This window comes from Meleagris gallopavo, chromosome 4 (assembly GCF_000146605.3).
Source record: "Meleagris gallopavo isolate NT-WF06-2002-E0010 breed Aviagen turkey brand Nicholas breeding stock chromosome 4, Turkey_5.1, whole genome shotgun sequence".
NCBI classification, from domain to species: Eukaryota; Metazoa; Chordata; class Aves; order Galliformes; family Phasianidae; genus Meleagris; species Meleagris gallopavo.
In genome coordinates, this window is record NC_015014.2 from 21,378,038 (window position 1) to 21,397,356 (window position 19,319).

General features: G+C 39.4%; 1 long non-coding RNA gene across 1 annotated transcript in view; it reads left to right on the forward strand.

Annotated features, from left to right (window-relative positions):
* Window positions 1-2,716: 2,716 nt before the first annotated feature.
* Window positions 2,717-19,319, forward strand: part of LOC109367228 — a 35,597-nt gene continuing 18,994 nt past the window's right edge. Inside the window, exon 1 of the long non-coding RNA XR_004159745.1 lies at window positions 2,717-2,803. This is a non-coding gene — a long non-coding RNA (uncharacterized LOC109367228). The remainder of the gene's footprint in view (window positions 2,804-19,319) is intronic.

Here is a 19,319-nt window from a genome sequence, read left to right on the forward strand (position 1 = left end):
TTCCAAGTTCCTACTTCTCCCTACTTAGTGGTAATATTATTTTTGAGATGCTGTGATCTTGTAAATCAGGCATAACAAGAAACAGAACCATATTAAGGAATGCATCTAAGAATATAAAAAACAGTCACTCTGAGTTCCTAACGCATGTGTGAAAGTTACCCCATGGCATCATTTTTTTGGTTTGGTCCAGACTGGTGAGGTTTCCTGGTGTTTCTATAGAAAGAAAAATCTACGTTGGGCAATATCTTCTAAGCCATTCACCACAGCCTGTGCACGACAAAGCAGCCTAAGTAAATTAAAACAATTTTTAGGACAACACATGCTTTCTGAAGCATTTATTCTCTGCTTGAATGAATCAGCACTCTTATCCTATTAGATGATAGAAAGGAAAAGCCCATGCAGAGCTGTTTAAATACAACTATGCCTTGTAGGACAGAATCATGTTTCTTTTCTTCTCAGTTCTTCCAGTATAGTAATTCATCTGCAGTACTGTCTCTAGTTTTGGAAACCTCTCCTGGAGGAAAGATCAACCGCATTGTTTATCCAGTCCACAAAAACTATGAAAGTTCTGGTTTGAAAATCCCACGTGGAGAGGCCGAAGGAGTTGATTTTGTTTGCTTACGAACAGATGTGTCATGTGTTAGTATTGTGGAAGTGGGCTGGAGAGGGCACTGCTGCTCAAGGTATTCCTCTCATGCACAAACTATTTTATGTCAAGGAATGCTCTCATCTGCACAGTATCCTTGTTTTTGTTCTAGAATTGTAAATACCCTGTGTGTCCATTTAGCATATCCACAGATAACCTGCAACATTATTCATAGAGCGACTTTCATGTTAATTGTGTCTGCCTAAGAAAGGAGTTGCCTTGTGTATATACGCAGGATCAAAAACTGCTTGCACAGTGGAGCAACCTAAACACAGAGACTGGTAATTTTCTAAACAGTTTCTTAAAATCCTATCCTCCAGCACATAACTTCTTTAGTTATAGCAGAAATGGGCCATTATAATCTTCAAGATGAAATCTTTGTTTGATTAACTTATTCAGAATCAAAATAGCTCTGTTTCTTTGCCTTTTGTAAATAGAAGGTTGACAAGCAAACTGCTCGGTTAAAGCTTCCAACTAATCAGCAATCTGGACTTTCTAATAGAACAGTTATATAAACAGATAACCTTTAGAGAAATTAATACACAATTCTGGCATATGCAAAAATTAATATGGAGAGTAAAGAACACTTTGGCCATGAAAATGTGCTCACTTGTTAGATGAAAGATGCTTAGTGAGCAACATAAAATGGAAGAATGAAGCACAAGCCATGAATTTGCAGAACTGTTAAAGTTGGAAAGACCTCTAAGATCATCTAGTCCAACTGTCAGACCATCCCCACCATGACCACTAAACATGTCCCACAGTGCCACATCTCCATGGTTCTTGTACACCTCCAGGGACAGTGACTCTACTGCCCACATGGGCAGCCTGTGCCAATGCCTCACCAATCCTTTGGAGAAGGAATTCAGAATAGTTGACTTTAGTCATTCAAACAATCATAGGAAACATAACCAAAAAGCCTTACCACCACTGTTGCTCCTCAGAGCACTCATGGAATTGCGGGGGTGGAAAGGGACCTCAAGAGATCATTGAACCAAAACCCCCTGCTAAAGCAGGTACCTTGCAATAGGTCACACCCCTCCTTGCAAGGAGGACACTAAATGAGAACCAGTTGTTGATGAAGCTTTGTTCAGCTTTCTCAGTTTGGTTTCATAGAAGGCTGTTTTGATGAAGATGTCATGTGATTTTTATTTTTTTTTAATCTGTGAACAAAAATGTAGAAGAAATATATGTTCTGAGGAAAACAGAACTGAGATGCATTGAAAGTTTTATATATTCCCTTCATTTTTCAGTACCAGTGTCTGGGAAATGGGAACAAAGTTGTGTGCAGCTGCAAACCAGAGCATGAGTTAGTTGTTCCCTTGGGTAAATTGGAGGTTGGTGACTGGAAGTTTCCTTTTTCCCTCTGCTTGCTTGACTTACCAGTCTACAGAGCTTTGTCTTCAGCTAAAAAATATGCATTCTTCATCAGTCTTGCTAGTCTGTTACTAAACTCCACCAAAATAAACATGACAGCCACGCTACACTCAGGTGCTGGCCAGCTCTTCAGGTTGCCCAGTGTTCTGTTGAAACAGCCCTTAGGGGAGCTGTAGTACATCTCATCCATCCCATCATCTCTCAGCCACACTCAGAGCATCATATATCATAAAGCTCCCATTGGTATTTCACACACAATTAGCCAAGTATTTGTTTTGTGATGAAAATGTCAGCAGTTCAGCGTTGCAGAGGTTTCTCTGTAGATTCCTTACATTAATTCCCTGATGTTTAAAATTCTGATAGATGCCATATTCATCTTACGTGGGCAGACACTGAACCTGTGCTCAGTGTCTTAAGTACCAGGGCTTGATTACTATTTCCAGCAGTATGGGCTGTTTTGCTGTAGTTTGATAATATTCATACCTTCAATTAGTTCCCAGATAAAAGACCTTCGTTTATAAACCCAATGTCACCTGGCTGAGCATATGGTAACTGTTGAGTCACAGCCTGAACCACTGATTAAGCACCTGGGGAGAGGACCTGGTTAGCCCTGGGAGCACAGGTGAAGGCAATTCAGCTGTGTGATAGGAAGGGGTGGAGCCTGGCTGCAGCTCTCTTAGACCCCCATTTAAGGGGTGACTGCCTTCAAGAAAGGATCTCTTCCTGTAGATCCTTTGTTGGTGAAGTTTTCCCCTGCAAACCTAGAGTTTTCTGATATGGGTGAGTAATCATCTAAGGGCTGTTTCTTTCCTTTATAGCACTTTTTTTTATCATGCTGGTTCTTCCATTGTTGCATCTTTGTTGTAGCCCCTTTCCCGTTGTTTTGATCTAATTGCTGTACTGAGGAAACTTGTGTTTTGCATATCTTGGTACGACTGAAATGCTGATGTACTTTATTTCATTACTGAAGCTATTATAATTTTAAAAAAAGGGGGGGAGGGTTAATATGATCAACTCTTTCAAATCTGAACCTTATATTTTTTAATACTGTATCATAGTGGAGATGCCACAGCACTTTAAGAAGTAAAACTCATTACTGAGGGCTGTCAACTTCCATACATAAAATCTTGCTGATTTCTCAAGCAAGACTAAAATAAAAAGGAAGAAGGCTTTGGGTTTTAAACCCATAACTTCTATGCAGTTAGCCATCAGTAAATGAGGAATTAAGAGGCCATTACATATGAGCACAAGCAACTGTAGTATAATTTTCACTGAGAAGAAGTGAAAAGGACATTGTGCATGTGTTAGGAACAAAATTCCGGATCTTCCTCATCAAATTAAGTGTCATTTAGGTTGTGCTGGACGTAGCTGGTGCTGTTGCATTTTCTTAATTAACAGTTGGCATGTGTTTTGGAAAGGGACAGGAGCTGAGTGTGTGACAAATTTAATAATATATAATTAAGTCAGTCTGAAAGGCATGCTTTACATCTTAGCTTTCCAATGTCTGCAGAGCATTTCGCAGATTTACATCTGTTCAGCTGTAAGCAAGTATGATGGGAAATTGCTTATGGCTGGTACTTTTCCCCAGTTTGGATGAAGACAGCTTGTCCTCAGAATTTTCAAAGTGAGCTGATAAATTCGTAGGCAAAAATCCTGGAAGAGATGCAAATCCATATACTGCATAACATGTAAATTTTTATTTTAGTGGTCTTCTCCAACCTTACTGATTCTATGATTCTGAAGTGAATGGGCAAGAGAAGAGCTTTGGGGAATTGAAAATGGGAAAGGTTGATAGTATTTTTAGATATAGCTGAAAAAACCTGAGGATAAAGAAATGGCTCTGACTAATAACTTAAGCTTATCTCATGTATCTTCAGAGCTGCTGTCCTACAGGATTTATTTGCAATGAACACCTCCAAATCATGACCAAAACAGTTGGTGGTTGAAACGAAGTATCAGTTGAGTGTCTCTCAGAGCCCAAGTGTGTTGAGGGAAATAATTTGCACAACTGTGGGCTGGAGGAAACAGAATTGCAAAACATTTTTTATTTTTTTTTTTTCTTTTTTTGCAGAATATCACCTCAGTTTCAAGAGATGTGATCTTTTACTAAGAGTTAGTCAATGCAAATTACAGTCCCACTCACATGCTTCCCGTTGAGGGTAGTCTTGCAAAAGCATCTCAGAATATTGAAGGCTATATGAACAAGATTTAGAAACATACACAATCTCACTTCTGGTATTTAAATATAAAATTTGGAAAGCTCAAATGAGAAATTGGAAGTTATAATGCTGTCTATTATAAAAGGAATAAAACAGATTTTGGAGGAAAGACTGACAGGATAACCCAGAGATAGGAGACATGAAGTCTTGTTACTGGTAAGATGAAACTGTTTGCCCAGAAAGGGATTCTGTATAAGAGACTTGGTGCCATAACAACACAAGATTCTGATGCTGAATGCAAGCTAATTTAGAGGAAAATCTGCTGTATAGCAGAAAACAGGCCTGATTTCCATGAATTCCATGGGTAAAAATGCCTTTTCGTAGGGTTACTCACTTGTGAATGTAGGCTGCTAAACCTCTAGAAGAGGGGGAGGCAGTGATGGCTATCAGCAGGGTACTCAGAGCCTGCTGATATGCCCAGCATCTGTGTGTTCAAGGGGCAAGGTAACTTTCTGTCATGGGGGCAATGGTGGGAACACTGATTAGCTAATATATGTTGTGGGAAGTTGGATGAACCTTTCTTTGGGTAATTAAATGAAGATATTGATGTTTTGACTTTATTGAATTTCTGGTTATCTTACTGATTTTGCTTTATTTCTGAGTTAAAACTACTTGGTACTTGAGTGGGAGTGATTATTGTAGATTACTTTAATTTCTTTCAGCTAATGATGTGAGGAGAATTCACAAGAGATTTCCACATAATGAGATTGTGAATTAGATTTTAGATGGTGACAAGTACATTAAGATTAAGTATGCAACAAATAGATCAGAGTAAGTCTGTGTTGGTGATGATTCTTTTCACAGTTTTCTTTTATTTTTCATTTGGGAAAGGGAGAATGAACAATCCACTAGTCTTGGTTACAGCATTACATAAACAGGTTGGTTGTCTGTTAGAATTATTCCTAGGTATGCCATTATTGTGTAGCAGATGTGCTTATATACCCTTATATAAGCTCAGAATTCCTTGAGAATTTTTAGACAGGTATGTTGATGCTTGTTATTGACTTGAGCTAGTTTTCTCTAAAATGAGTTATTCTGGGTATAATATACATACGTGCATTATGTCTGTGGTTGCAGAGGCATCAAGAGATGAAGAGTGCTGTTTTGGCATCCTGTTTAAATGGTTCAATAAAAAATAAGAGGATTCTGCTTTGTAGGGTTACTGGGGGGGCGGAAGGGGAATAAAGTACAAATCTGTCTGATAATGGTATAGATTGATTCTATTTTAATTGTGACTGCACCGCTGTTGCCATTTTTTTTAAATGCAGTTACCTGATGGTATTTTTCAGGATACTTAGAGTGTATCAATTTGGAAACATGGTATTAGTGGGGATCTGGGGAGAAAAGGGCAAGTGTTGTTCTTATGATTTCTTACGTGTATGGATTATTTATTGACAGTGTGAAAGGTGTGCTTTTAAAAGAGGTAAAAGGAGGAGAGGTGGGAACATGGCAGGTGCGGCCATGGGGTGCATTGGTTCTTTGTGGGCAAGCAGCAACTTTGTTGTAGAAGGCAAAATTAACAGACATATCTGAGTTATATGTCATTCTGCACTTATGCACAGTTGTGTCTAGTAGCTCTTAATTACACTAGAGCTGTCTACCAGAATTGTTTTCCCAAGGCAGAGTAATTATCCATAACAGCAGTTGTCTTCAGCACAGAGAAGCTAATGCATTTGGTTGGCTTGTGATACATGGAAGCAGCAAAATTTTAGAAAGTGAATGTATGTGCTAGGCAAGATGTGTGTATGCAGTGAATGAAAGTAACTTGTATTTTACCTTTCTGTTAGGTTTCACTCTGTTAGTTGTGCATGGCAATGGAAACCACAGTCTGGGAACTTCTTCATCTTTTTCTCTTTGTAGCTGGGTTCTCTGGAACTTAGTGATGGAGAGGAACAGTTCCATGAATATAGAAGAGGAACTCTGTTGCTGTCCTGAAAGGTCTAAAGACTGAGTAAGCTGGAGAGTTTCTCAGACAAAGTAATCTGAAGAAACTATCTGGAAGAAAGGCAGTCTGCTGAATGTGGACATTCTGCATTACTGGACATAACCTTTGTTGTTGCACTGAGTTGAAAGACAACTTTGAGGTAGAAAGTGAAAACTGTCACTAATGTTTAGTATTACTTCTTCCAGTTACAGAGGAGCTGATGAAGAAATCTGAAACAATCTGAAGCCCCGTTATTTAAAAAACAGTGCCATTCCTATGTGTGATACTTGGCTCTGTTTATTGGTATCACATTCTTGTTGTAGTTGAAAGGGTGGATTTACTTGAAGCGCTTATTTCTCAGATGTCAATCAAACTACTATGAATTTATTAGCTAAAAGAAATCCTAAAGAGCTTAGAATGAGTCAGATGCTACCCAGGAACTTGTGACACTGACCTAGAATAAGAGAATTAGTTTTATTAATAAAATACAGATCTCATTTCTGTATCTGTTGAATTCATGTTATCTGACAGTACAAGGACAGACAAGTTTTTTGGGATTCTGGACAGAATGATGATGCTACTTAAAACTTCTATTTTTTTTAATAGATTTTTTTTAATTCCTTCCTTCTCTTTTTCCCATTTTCCATCAACCTTCTCACATGCAGTCTTAGAATGGAGTCAGAAAAGTCATCTGCTTCTGGGGTTCTGAAACAAAGAAACGCTGTGTTTCTGGCTTCAAAAGGGAAAGTGAATCATCTTGGTTTAAAAAAAGAAAAAAGAAAGCTAGGATTGTGTTTTATGTGGTGGGAAGAAGAGATAAGCCAGATGGGCAGGAGTAAATGAAATGGGCTGCAGACCCTTGCACCCTTGCTGGAGGTGCTGAAATCAGGGACCTTGTTATGCTCCAGGGCAAAAGTCACACAGAGATAGGCTCTCAAAAGTACCATTTTGCCCAGAAACTAAATGTCTTTTTCACCTCTATTTGGCATTAGAGCGATGCTTGTGATATTGGGCACATGGACATTGGTACATGGAGGCTTGTTCTGTAAAAGACTTCTAATACAAAAAGAACTGAAGTCTGGAAATAGACATGTAGAAAATGGTATCTCTAAAGTAGCACAGAGTGACAAATGGTGCAGTGTTTGTGGGATAAGATTTTCATGCCTACTCATTACATCTTTCATCTAACTTGGACCTATTATCCTGTACTCTCACTTTTCATTTCTTCTGCCAAAACTACTAATGCAGAGAAAGGGATCCCCTGTCTGAGCAGGAGAGCAAGAAATGAAACTGAAATAAGAGTACATACTATGTTCTCCTTATTACATATTACCATTTTCCACCTTACAATCTGGTGCTGGAATCTTTTCTTTTTTGTTTTGTGATCCTTTTGGAAGCCACAAGAGATAGTGACATCACTATCCATTGAGGCATTCAAGAAATGTGTAGATAAGGCACTGAGGTTAGTGGGTATAGTGGGGATGAGTTGCAGTTGGAATTTATGATCTTAGAGGTCTTTTCCAGCCTTCGTGAGTCTGTGGTCTCCGGGAGAGATAGTGGACAGATTTACTGAAGGAGAGTAGAAGCTTTCTTTCCCTGTGTGTGCCTACATTTTTCAGTGCTTGTATAATTGTCTGCCCTTCCCTCTGTTCTAGAGGAGTTTTATTATGTATGGAAGTGGGCACTTCAGTATGTTTTGTGTGCCTTATTTTGCTCTGCAAGAATCTTGTTAATCAATGCTTGATTGCAACCAAACAAGCAGGAAAGGATGGCAGTCATCTGATACCTGTCTACAGCAATCTAGATTAATGTCATAAAACTAGTTTTCCATGTATCAGTGTATTGCTGAAAGGGCCACTGATACGAGGCAGACATCTTGGCTCCAACTTTGGCTTTTGTTGGCTTTTCTGCCAATGAAAGAGAGAAATTATACTTTACAAAAACATAATACTTGCTTATACTTTTCCACTTGTTCAATTTTTGCTTATTCATTATAGAACATATGTCACTGATAGGAAATTATCAGAAGACATTAAGGCAGGAAACACTTCTCTATTCTGTTCTCTTGCATCAGAAAAGCAGAATGAATCATGTCTTGGAGGTTAGGAAACAATCCCTGTCTGTAGGTCTGCTGGAGAAATGCTGTATTTCCAAAGGCCACCTTTCTCTGGAGGGTATAGAGAAGTCTGCTTTTTTTTCTTACTACTCCCCATATGGATGGTAGTATAAAAGATAAGGCCTTAACTCTGAATATTTCCAGGAAAGCCTTCTCTACTTGGTCTCTCTGCCTTTACAGATCAATGGCTATTCAGTAAGTTGTCAACTAGTTGCCAACACAACTAGTTTCATTACTTCATGCCCTTGGTCTTCCACCAGAGTCAGCTTTTATTGGTCTTGTCACCACGTATGCCAGGTCTTTTATGTTGTCTTTTCTCTAGGACAGGGACTGTGATTTATTCTGCATTTGCATGGGGCCCCAATCTGTTCACACTGCAGGTGCTGCAATAAAACACACATGAAATAAAGTGGAATTAAACCATTACTTGGGAATGCCAGCTGCTCATCATGGGACCACTGCAGAATATTAAATAGTTTACTCGGCTTCCCATTTGTGCTTAAAGAGCATTCATCTTTCACAAACTGTTTAAAAAAATTCTGATAGCATATGGCAAAATACTGCCTTGTCTACCCAGCACCGTGGCTGTAGCTATGCTAATAGGGTAGGAAGTACCTTCTGTAGATATATTTATCTACATATAAATCTATGCTTAGAAGTTAGGCTGATAAATAACTAGATTTGTTTTTTCTTCTTAGTTACGAAACCTGAGATTCTAAACTTCATTCTTGAAGAAACATTCCGGAATCCCTTAATGAACTCAGGTTTCTCTCCAGATTAGCAGTCAATACTCCATTTGTTAGCACTGTGTTCTAGCTTTGCATTAGCACACAGCTTAGCAAAGCATCTGTATCAATGTTTTTAATGTCCCAACTCAGCGTTTTGTAGTTTTGTCACTTTCTAGGAAAAGGTTTCTTCACCCAAGCTGTTGTAACACTATTTATGCAGGAAGCTATAATACCCACTGCTGTCACTGGCACAGAGTTTGAGGCACACAACACAAATCCCTAGTGCATATACTTCTGACTGCAGATGCTCCTTTGGAAAGTGTCCATCTACTTGTCAAGAAACCGCTTCCCTTCCCTCCCAGAGGACCCACAGACCTCCCAGACTGAGGTCTGGCATCTGTCAGAGCCCCTGCCAGGCTCACCCTCTCCACTGCTGCTCTGCTGGTATGAGGGGGAGGGTCTATCTGCAAAGGCAGGTCTAGCTCCACTCATTGCATCTTCTGCTTTTCCTCAGTAGGCAATATAGAAATTATTTTATTTCCTTTCTTTCTCTTGCACTTCAGATGTGTTTTATTATGCTATTCAATGTCACTGGCAAAAAAAAAAAGTGTTACTCTTGATTTTTTGGCCAAATTTAAGATCGCAGGATAGCAGTAATCCTGTTCATCGTGCTTTTAAGAAAGCATTACTTTTACATATCACAGCTTCCACAACTGCTGTAAGATAAGCATAAGCATACTGCTAACCAGTCAGTCCTTGTTAGTGCTGACTGACACAAGGGTTGTTGCAGTGTGGAGAACATTGTGCCAAGGCATCCACTGAACCATAAAGGCTGGAAAAGACCTCTAAGATCACAGAGTTAACCCAAGCTATCTCCACCATGCCTACGGACCATGTCCCTCAGTGCCACATCTCTGTGGTTCTCAAGCACCTCCAAGGACGGTGACCTCCCCGGGCAGCCTGTGCCAATGTACCTCCCCTCTTTTTGAGAGTAGAAGTTCCCTAACACCCAACCTGAACCTCCCCTGGTGCAACACTTGGGCAACAGTGTTTCTTCCAACATTTTCTCAGCTGGAATGGAAACGTGCTCAGACCACCCTGAAATTCTCTGGTGTGGAGAGAACTGAGGTAGAACTTGTACTGCAACTAGTTGTTCTTCATAATGAATAGTGCTCTGATTTTAATCAGAGAAAAGTGTCAACCATAGACAGGAGCACTGCAAGGCTTCCTGGCAGGTATCCTGCTTGTTGAAGGAGAGGCATATTTTAGATCTATGCTACATTTACACATATACTTTGTTTTTCTGGTGTAGTTGGCTGGGTTTTAAGATTGCATCCTGTCCCTAATTTATTTTTTTACAGTTTCCTAGGAACTTTTTTTCCTAGTGGACCTGTTAATACTGCTTCATTTTGGAAAAGTGCTGCTAGTACAGCACAACTGCATGGCAAGCTGAGAAGCAGTTTGGTTTTATTGTAGCCATTATTTATTCTGTTTTATGTCATACTTAGCTTCCATAAAATGCAGTTATAGAGGTATGAGGATGTATGAACACAAGTTTAAAAAAAAAAACTTAAGGCTTTTTATTTTACTTCTCGTAAAATTTCTGGCTTGTTTGCTATTATTTTTCTCTTGGTCTGGGATCTTAATCTCCTTTTAAAAAAGGCAAGACAACAGGAGGTATTGCATTTGTGTCTGAAACTCTATATTAAGCTTATTACAGGCTTAGCATTTATTTTGTGATTGTCATGTGATGTTTCTATGGTACAAAAAATAGTTTTAATTATTTTTTTCTATTACTTAGTTTTTGATAAATAAGTAACTTGTAACCAAGGAAGCATAATAGACAGTCTCCTACATAACATTTTCTCTTGATGTGTTCTCTTGATTTAAAGTAATATCAACACTTCAAATGAAGCAACCTGTTCTCATTCCAAGTGTGATGTGTCAAAAAATTTATTTCTGTGGTTCTCAATTCCTTTTGGTGCCTTCCTGCGTATTACAAAAATAGTACAAAGCAGAGGGAACCTCCTGAGTGGCTTTGTGTAGAAGAGAAATAAGTGCCCAACAGAAAAATATGGTACCATTAACTGAACTGAAGTGGATTTTTGTGTACAGAACTCAACATCCCTTTGTTGCTTCTAAGTGTGCTTTCCATAATGAAATAAGGCATAGTCATCAAGTTAGGGACGCTTTTAGTTTGATTCGTGTTTAGCAAAAATACAGGGCAAGAAGCAATCTTTGTAGTTTGCTAGAATAAGGCCAGATGTAGTGCCATGGATGCCAAATTTTTGCAGGTGTGCTGCCTAAACAAAACAGGATTCAACCTGTAAATATGGAAACATGGAATCTTCTTTCGGGGCAGACATAACTGGAATCAAAGACTGCTGTCAAAACATCCAAAACACAAAATATTTTCTGTATTGTGTTGCTCTCCATTTTCATCGTATCTTTACTTTGGAGACTACCTAAATTTATCAGATTGTTTAACTTCATGTCTAGTGTAAGATGCATGTAAGAATTTGGTGCCTATGGAGACACAATTCACTTAGTGCAGTCTGTTGTTAATGTACTGCAAACATGATTTAATGTCATGTTTTGAGTGTGGCAGGATATAAAGTTATTCTAGGAGAAGCCAAGGCTTTCACAGACTATGTTGGGCTTGCAACTTCTGCTAGGAATGATTTCAAAGGGTCAGTCACATCAAAATTTATGATGGTTTCAAAACAGCTAAGTTGTGCAGCTGGTGAAGAATGTAGAGCTGTCTAATGAGAAAAAAAGTACTTATCATCAGACAAGGCCTTACTTAAATTATTTAATGTCCTTGAATTATGTCTTAAAACAGCGTACAACATCCAAGGCCTCAGATAATCCCCCCAGGATAGCTGTTATTCATGACATGAAGTGTTGAATGTGAAATTTGACTGAGTGGCTCACTCCACAGCAGGTGGTGTTCCTTGAACAGCTGAGCTGAGGAAGGCATCAAACCTCTAGAGCACCTCCTTTTGTACTCCTTTCATCCTAGCCAGGGGCAAGGCAGCATAAAGCCAACTCAGGTATTAAATGAGAAAATCCCTCTTTCTCTGAATGAGAGGATTCTTAAATCCCTACAGTTTGTTAGTGAGGCAGTGATTGATTTGGAAATAGAAGGATGTAGTGGGGAATGTCCAGGAAATAAGGTAGATGGGAGTGGGCTGGGGACAAGACTAAGCTGATTAGAACAGGTGCATGCCTCTTATTGCCTAGAGTACTTAAACTCTCTTAACTAGTTTGTGCAAAGCAGTTTCTTCTGTCTTGACCATACAAGAGACTTGCACTGGGCATCTAGGCAGCTCACTTATTCTGTACAAATAAAATGTTGTCTTAGTGCTAATACTCTGTTCCTTGCCATTGATGGCATCCAAATCCATTTGTTTTTACTTTTTTTGATAACCCATTTGTACTTGTTGTATGGAGAACAAATAAAACTTCATCCTCACAAGGAAAAGTGGATCAGTTGTTGTAGCTATGCTAGGGCTGCTTGAAAATACAAGTTTATCACAAGATCGCTGGTAGAGAAGGATACTATACTGACTGTGACAGCATGTACTTGAATTCTAGTGCTATTGAGATACCATGTGTTATTTTGGCTGCTGCCAAGCAGTTATGCCTGTTTTTCTGCTAGCAGAGAATTGAATTCTTCTGAACTTGAATTCTTAGACTTTTTTTTTTTGCTGAAGATTACAGCCTTGATACTTGATATAAAGCTGGTGTTATGAATTTCCTTAGCCAGTGCTTGTGGTACGCAGGCAAATTTGAGAGGAGTCATGTGCACAGGGGCATTTTCCTGGGCTGACACGTTGCTGTCAGAGCACTAAAAAACAGAAGAGTCCATCTCAGTAACCACCAAAGCTGTGCTTCAGGTACTTAATGCTGATAATAACTTGGTTACATTTCACTGGGTTAAATCAATTCCCATAAACTTCAGCCCAAAGACAGGCAGGATTGGTTTTGTACTATGCCTCTCAGGGCGATGACTGAGCAGTTACAGCTTGTTTAGTACTCTTGGCTGGAAAGGGAGGCAATTGGATTGAGTAGAAGCATGCTGTTGTTCTTGAGGTTGCTATTTTGTTTCTGATGATGGAATTAGAGGTTGGGTGGCTTTGTTTCAATAGGAGAGCTCTTCCTTTACACAATACATAACTTATACTTCAGTATGCTTCTTGGATCATAAACCTTGGGCAGTTGCCCAAGCCTACTGCAGCATCCTGGGGTGGGATGCGGGGAATGAAGTAGTCAACATTTTGGGGTGATGTGGACAGTTGGGGCAAGTTGCTTTTCTGATGGCAATGGAGATGCTCTATAAAGGATGCAACTCACTAACAGTCATGGCAGGAAATCTACTTTATTCCTTTGCTATCAGACTTCAAAGTACTGAAGTATTCCTGAATGTAAATAGAATCCTGCTTGAGGGTGTGTTGTGTGTGAGCAGGAATGAGACTGTGCGCAGAATAAATGCTGTACCTTGAGGTGATTTACAGTGCTTGCCTCAGTCTGTTTGCCTGCAGTTCTGCAGTGTTGTCCCTCTCACCACCCCTCTGCGGGGCCCCTTTCCTTTACTATAGGAATAGGGGAGAAGCAAACACTGAGAAGCCCAGCACTGTGCTGGTTTATTTGATTTGTTTTTTGTAAGCCATCACAGCTACCCCCCCAGTGAACTTGTGCAGCCTCGGTGAAAGGATGCTGCCAGATGGCCTGGATAGCAAACCCCAAAAGCAGCCCTGGATTTACGGCAACGAAGAAATGTTCCACTGAGCTGTCCCCTTGCTAATGGATATTTACCTGGCACAGTGACAAGGAAGACCCCTTCCTCCCTGTTCGTATATGGCAAAGTTTCTTGCAGAGCTCTTAGGCTGCGCATTGCCTGATAAGGGCAGCTCTTCTGTGTATCAGGTAGGTGGCTGCAGTGATGTTGTTAGACCTGTGTTTACAGTGATCTGTTTCTTTTTGAGATGCCTATGGAGTGTTGCTTTCCTCTACATCTTCAGGTTGGATATTAATTATTGACAGTTGATTACTAGAACATTTCTTCTTCAGAAGAGCAGTTATGCAGTGGAACAGGCTGTCCCTGGAGGTGATGAAGAATTGTGGAGATGTGGCACTGAGAGACCTAGTCAGTGGGCATGGTGGGGATGGGTCTGTGGTTGGACTCTGATCTTACAGGTTTCCAACCTTAATGATTCTATGACTATGCATTGAAGTAAATGCCAGGGGTGTGGCAGGCATTCCAGAAGCTAGGATGACTTGTTTTTCTGTCTTACTTTGTTTTTCACATCTTAGTGGACAAGGAGCTGGTGCTTAATTGCCTGCTGCTACTTCCAGTTCACCTGGAAAGTGTTTGGCTTAGGTAGAGTTGAAGGGCATTAATTGCCTCCCTCAGTATGTGCACATGAACTTGTGTTTATGTCTCAACTACTAGCAGACAAACAGCTGCTTTTGTTTATACAGTGAAACATAGCGTGTACATTAAGCTCCTGATAGCAGTATAAATGAGGTTATCATATAAATAGTTCTTGGTTTTTTATTTTAGAAGTTCGCAGCTTGCATCATCCTCTATCTTGATCACTGGCAATGTAAGAATGCATGCTTACTGTTCTCTGCCCTCACCTCTCCTTGTAAATAGCATATTTGATGCATGGCTTTGAAAATTAGTTCCAGGTGAACAAATTGCTTAGTGTACTTTTTGTGCTGTAATTAGGTGATGGCTATAACCAATCATTACAGTGGATGTAAAGTGATTAAGCATGACATCTGTGCATGATGTTTAGCAGAGTTTTGAATGAAGTATGTGATTTTGCGTTTGTCTAATCCCCCCACCCCTGTGAGACTATAAGAGGGGAGGTGAGGAAGCTCTCCAGTGATATGTTAGCTCTTAAAAGTAACGTGCTTCTGAATCACAAGAGGGTGGCAAATAAGAGGATCCTTTCCTAGGCTTGAGCAAGTTCTCTGTTAGGGACTGTGTCAAACCGTTATTGTACAAGCTGTGGTTGAGAAATACCAAGAATAGGGAAGTCTGCCCTTGAGCAAAGCACTTTCCAATAGAGCCCAACAGGACCATTAGCCTTTGTCTTGACATCCCATCAAATTTTTACAAACTAAAAATGTTCATTTCATTCCAGGAAAATTTTGATTGCATTTGAATTTGGGTGGTGCTGTTTTTTTATCTGTTTGTTTTAAGGTTTCATTTTGTCACTTAGAAGAATTCTTCACCTCACTTTTCAGACACCAAAATGTCCAGATGGATGCAAATTATGTAAACTTACTGTATTTTCAAGTGGCAAATGTGTATTCCCTGCAGTATGAAATGCTTATCTTTAGTTGGCGTGACTTGACTTAACGGAAATTAAGCTCTAAGTAGTCACTGTTTAATACAGTGTTATCTTGACTAGACTGAACTTAGAGCCCCACTAACAATTTGGAGTTGAAGATGCTCAGGAAATCGAAAGATTAAATGTGTTTAAGGGGAAGAACAGGGGCTTGAGAAATAAGAGCTTCATTTTGGTCCTATGTAAATTCTATGGGTACACAAATTCTTTTGTATACACTAAGGAAGCTGCTGTGTGCATAATAAGAAACTGCTTAAAGATTGCCTCTTGCGCATTCTTTTCTGAGCTGCCAGGTGGATTTAACATTCCTTGAGTTTGCTAGAAATGTGAAAATCTTATTTCTGGAGAAAGGGTCATGTGTGAGAGTTCCATAGCTTCTTGTTAATGGTATTGCAGGGCTTTGGCATCTGGTGGTTCAGCCACTTCATGTTGCTTTAATAGGATTGGTGTTCTGTTTCATGGATTCTCATTAAACATGAGGTTATGCTGGCTTGTGGAATATCTGAATGTTTGAGGAACAGGCAGTATGGAATTGCTTCTGCTTTAGTTACACATGTTGATTTCATTGTGGTCACAAGAAAGACATTGAAGCCTTGAAGTACGCACAGAGAAGGACAAGGAATCTGGTAAAGGATCTGGAGCACAAGTCTTACGGGGAACAGCTGAGAGAACTGAGGTTGCTCGGTCTGTAGAAGAGGTGAACTTATGGCTCTCTACAGCTTTCTGAAAGGAAGTTTTGGTGAGATGAGGATCAGCCAGTAACAGTGATAGGACAAAAGATGGTGGCTTTGAGTTGCACCAAAGGAGGTTCAGGTTGAATATTAGGAAAAACTTCTTCTCAGGGTGGTGAGGTGTTGGAGCATGTTGCCTAGGGAGATGGTAGCATCACCATCCCTGATGGTGTTCAAGAACTGTGGAGATGTGGCACTGAGGAACATGGTTAGTGGGCATGGCAGGAGTGGATTGGAGATGAACTTGATCTTAGAGATCTTTTCCAACCTTAATGATTCTATGATTCTATGAATTTTGTTCTTCAGGGTATCAGTTCCAGGGCAGTAATGTAATATGCCTGGCTGGGTTTCCTTTTTTTATTTTTTTCAGATCTGTCTGACTGAAGCTGGGAACAGCACTGAGAAGTATAGAGTCTCTGATAGAAGCTTCCCTGATTATTTTTCTTCCAAATGCGGTGCTCTAAGGCAGAGGAAGCAAGTTTGTGTTCTCTGCCCTCTGAGACATTGATTAGGTGTACTAACCTGGAGCATACTATGCAAAAGGAAGTATGACCCTGTTCAGGATAAGCCTGCAGTGGATAGAAGGCCTGTAATTGCAGCCTGAACCAGCTGTCAGTGATCATAGCCAGTGGTTCAGCAAGAGAGCCAGCTAATGCAAGGTAATAAGATTAAGTGCAGATTTATGAGGCTTGTGTGGGAGCATACACTTGACAAATATAAAGTGGGCAGCAACAAGTTAGGTAGCAGTGCTGCAGAAAAAGGATGTGTAATGAGTGAGGAGGGAAAATATTTTCCTACTGAAAAAGGTGATGAATTCCTAATGTGCAATTTTTGAAGCCTGTTGCTGCAAGTCTCCAGGGGATTTGTAGGTATCTAGATTTAGCTTATTGTATCTCATCTTTGAGAGAAGCACACAAATGTTCTGATTTAAAAACACATCCCCTTTTACATTTAGTTTGAAACCAAAATTAAAATGATTAAAGTTCCTAAAGTACTGAAAATTCGAAGTCCTACCTAAATTCTTCTATGATAACATCAGAATATACAGGTTAATTGCAGGTGTGTATGGTCAGAGAAGCTAATCAGTGACTGATAAGCTGGGCTAAAGAACCTCCTTAACTGAGAAGATAGAAAGTGATTGAACTAGCTGGAGGAGCCTCAGGTAAGTATGCGATTCTGCTAGCTTTGAGCAAGCCCGTAGCACGTTTCTTATGCTTCATGCATTTGTATTATTTGATAGGGGATTTCACTTAAAGCTTGTGGTTATCTTTGTGAAATTACTCAATTTTTGTAGCTCTCCTCGTTGGAGAGGAACCTGGAGGTAAAAATCTTTTTGGTAGGGCTGTGCTCAATCCTTTTCTTTCAGCTTGTATTGACAATGGGTTGCCATAATTCAGGAGCAACACCTTGCACTTAGATTTGTTGAATGTCATGACTTTCTCCTGGGCATACTGGTTGAGCCTGTCTAGGTCTCTCTGGATAGCAGGAACAGCCTATCCTTCATCAAGTCCTAAATGAAGGAAATTAAGTACTAATGAAGGTCTACTGGGTTGTGCAATGTTATCTTTAGTTTTAATTACTGAAATTTCCTTTGAGGCTCCAGACCTTAGGATACAGAACACAATATTTCTATTTTCTTAAAAATTGAATGACTGAACAAAATGGTTGTAGAGGTGGTTAACTTATTTGAATTTTCTCACATAAAGGTCACGTGTTAATAGTATTCTGGCATAGATGAACAAAGGAATTTTTTTTATCAATGAAGGTATAGAATAAGATCATGAGCTGTGACACATGAATCTATTAAAGATTTCTAGGTCTGGAGAGTGCTCCAGCATAATTACTCATGAGGGAGCAGAAGAATAGTCTGCCTGTTTTCTTCCTGGAATTCTCTCTCGTACCACTGGCTACTAAGCACATACATGGAGAGAGGAGGGTTTAAATTGCATTCTTCGCATAGAATTTTGCTACTATCTAATAAAATATTGAATCTTCCTTTATCAGGTATAATGCCCTGCATAATGGCTTTCCTTAACTTTTGTTAGTTCAGTTTCTGCAGGCTTTATCTAGAAATACAGGTTTCAGTAATCTCAGGTTGAATTAGTATCATAAAAGTATGTGGTTTGAATGCTAAATAAACCTTGCAGAATTTAAAGGCAATTATAACAGATAATAAAGAAAATGCATATGAATTATGCATCTTTCTAATATGTAATACTAGAATGTCATGGAGAGAGATTGAACCCAGTAACCTGCTGACAAATTTTATTTTCTGACTAAGAATAGAGTAGGATGCAAAGAACCTATCAGTATAATTTGTCCAACTATTTATCTTAATTTTGAAACCAATGAGTTGCATTTTGTTTCTGTAGTTGAGTACATGCATGTACAAAGGGAAATCCCAAGCTAAAATCACTGCTTGTCCCTCGGTCTTGTAGTTACGGCAGAAGTCCAACAGAATGTTATGCTGAATGGGGAAACTGGTTCTGTAGAAACATTTGGTCAAAGGACTGTACTGATTTAGTCACACTGAGGGTTTTTCCTGTTGTTCAATCTTCCCTCACTGGTGACATAGAACTAGCTTAGAGAGCTACTTGGATAATTATGTGATTTACATGCAAATGTGATCGGAGAAGTTTACCCGCAAGGGAATGTTACAGGTGCTCATACATAATCACTTTGCAATTGCACAAAGGAAAGTTCCTCTTGAGACCTTAATGTAAATCAAATAGTTGAATGGTGGTTCAATGTCAGTATTACTAGTTAGGCTTGCTTGCACTGAGTAACAAGCTTTTTTTATTATTCTTGATTTAATTGTAATCTGAATGCAAATAAAATGTAATCTGGATACTACTTCAAATGGCTTTTGCCTGAAAAATACTGAGACAGTAAGAAGGCAGTTGGGCTTCTTACTGATGTTTGGGCTTTGAGGGGATTAAGAATAGTAGTTACTAGTACTGAGTGGTGAATTCAAGAATAGACTTATCAGACACATTAATACATAGCTGTCAGGTCATATTGCCAGGAGGGAGAATCTTGAGTGCCAGAATCAGTAGTTTAAAAACAACTTTCTTGTTTGATAAGAAAGGTAGTATAGAAGACTGAAATTCAATAGCATGTTCAGAGGAGTTCACTATTATACAGTATTGCCCAGAAATGTTTTCCCAAAGCCATTAGGAATAAAGCTCTCCATCTTTCCAGTATTGGCTTTTCAAC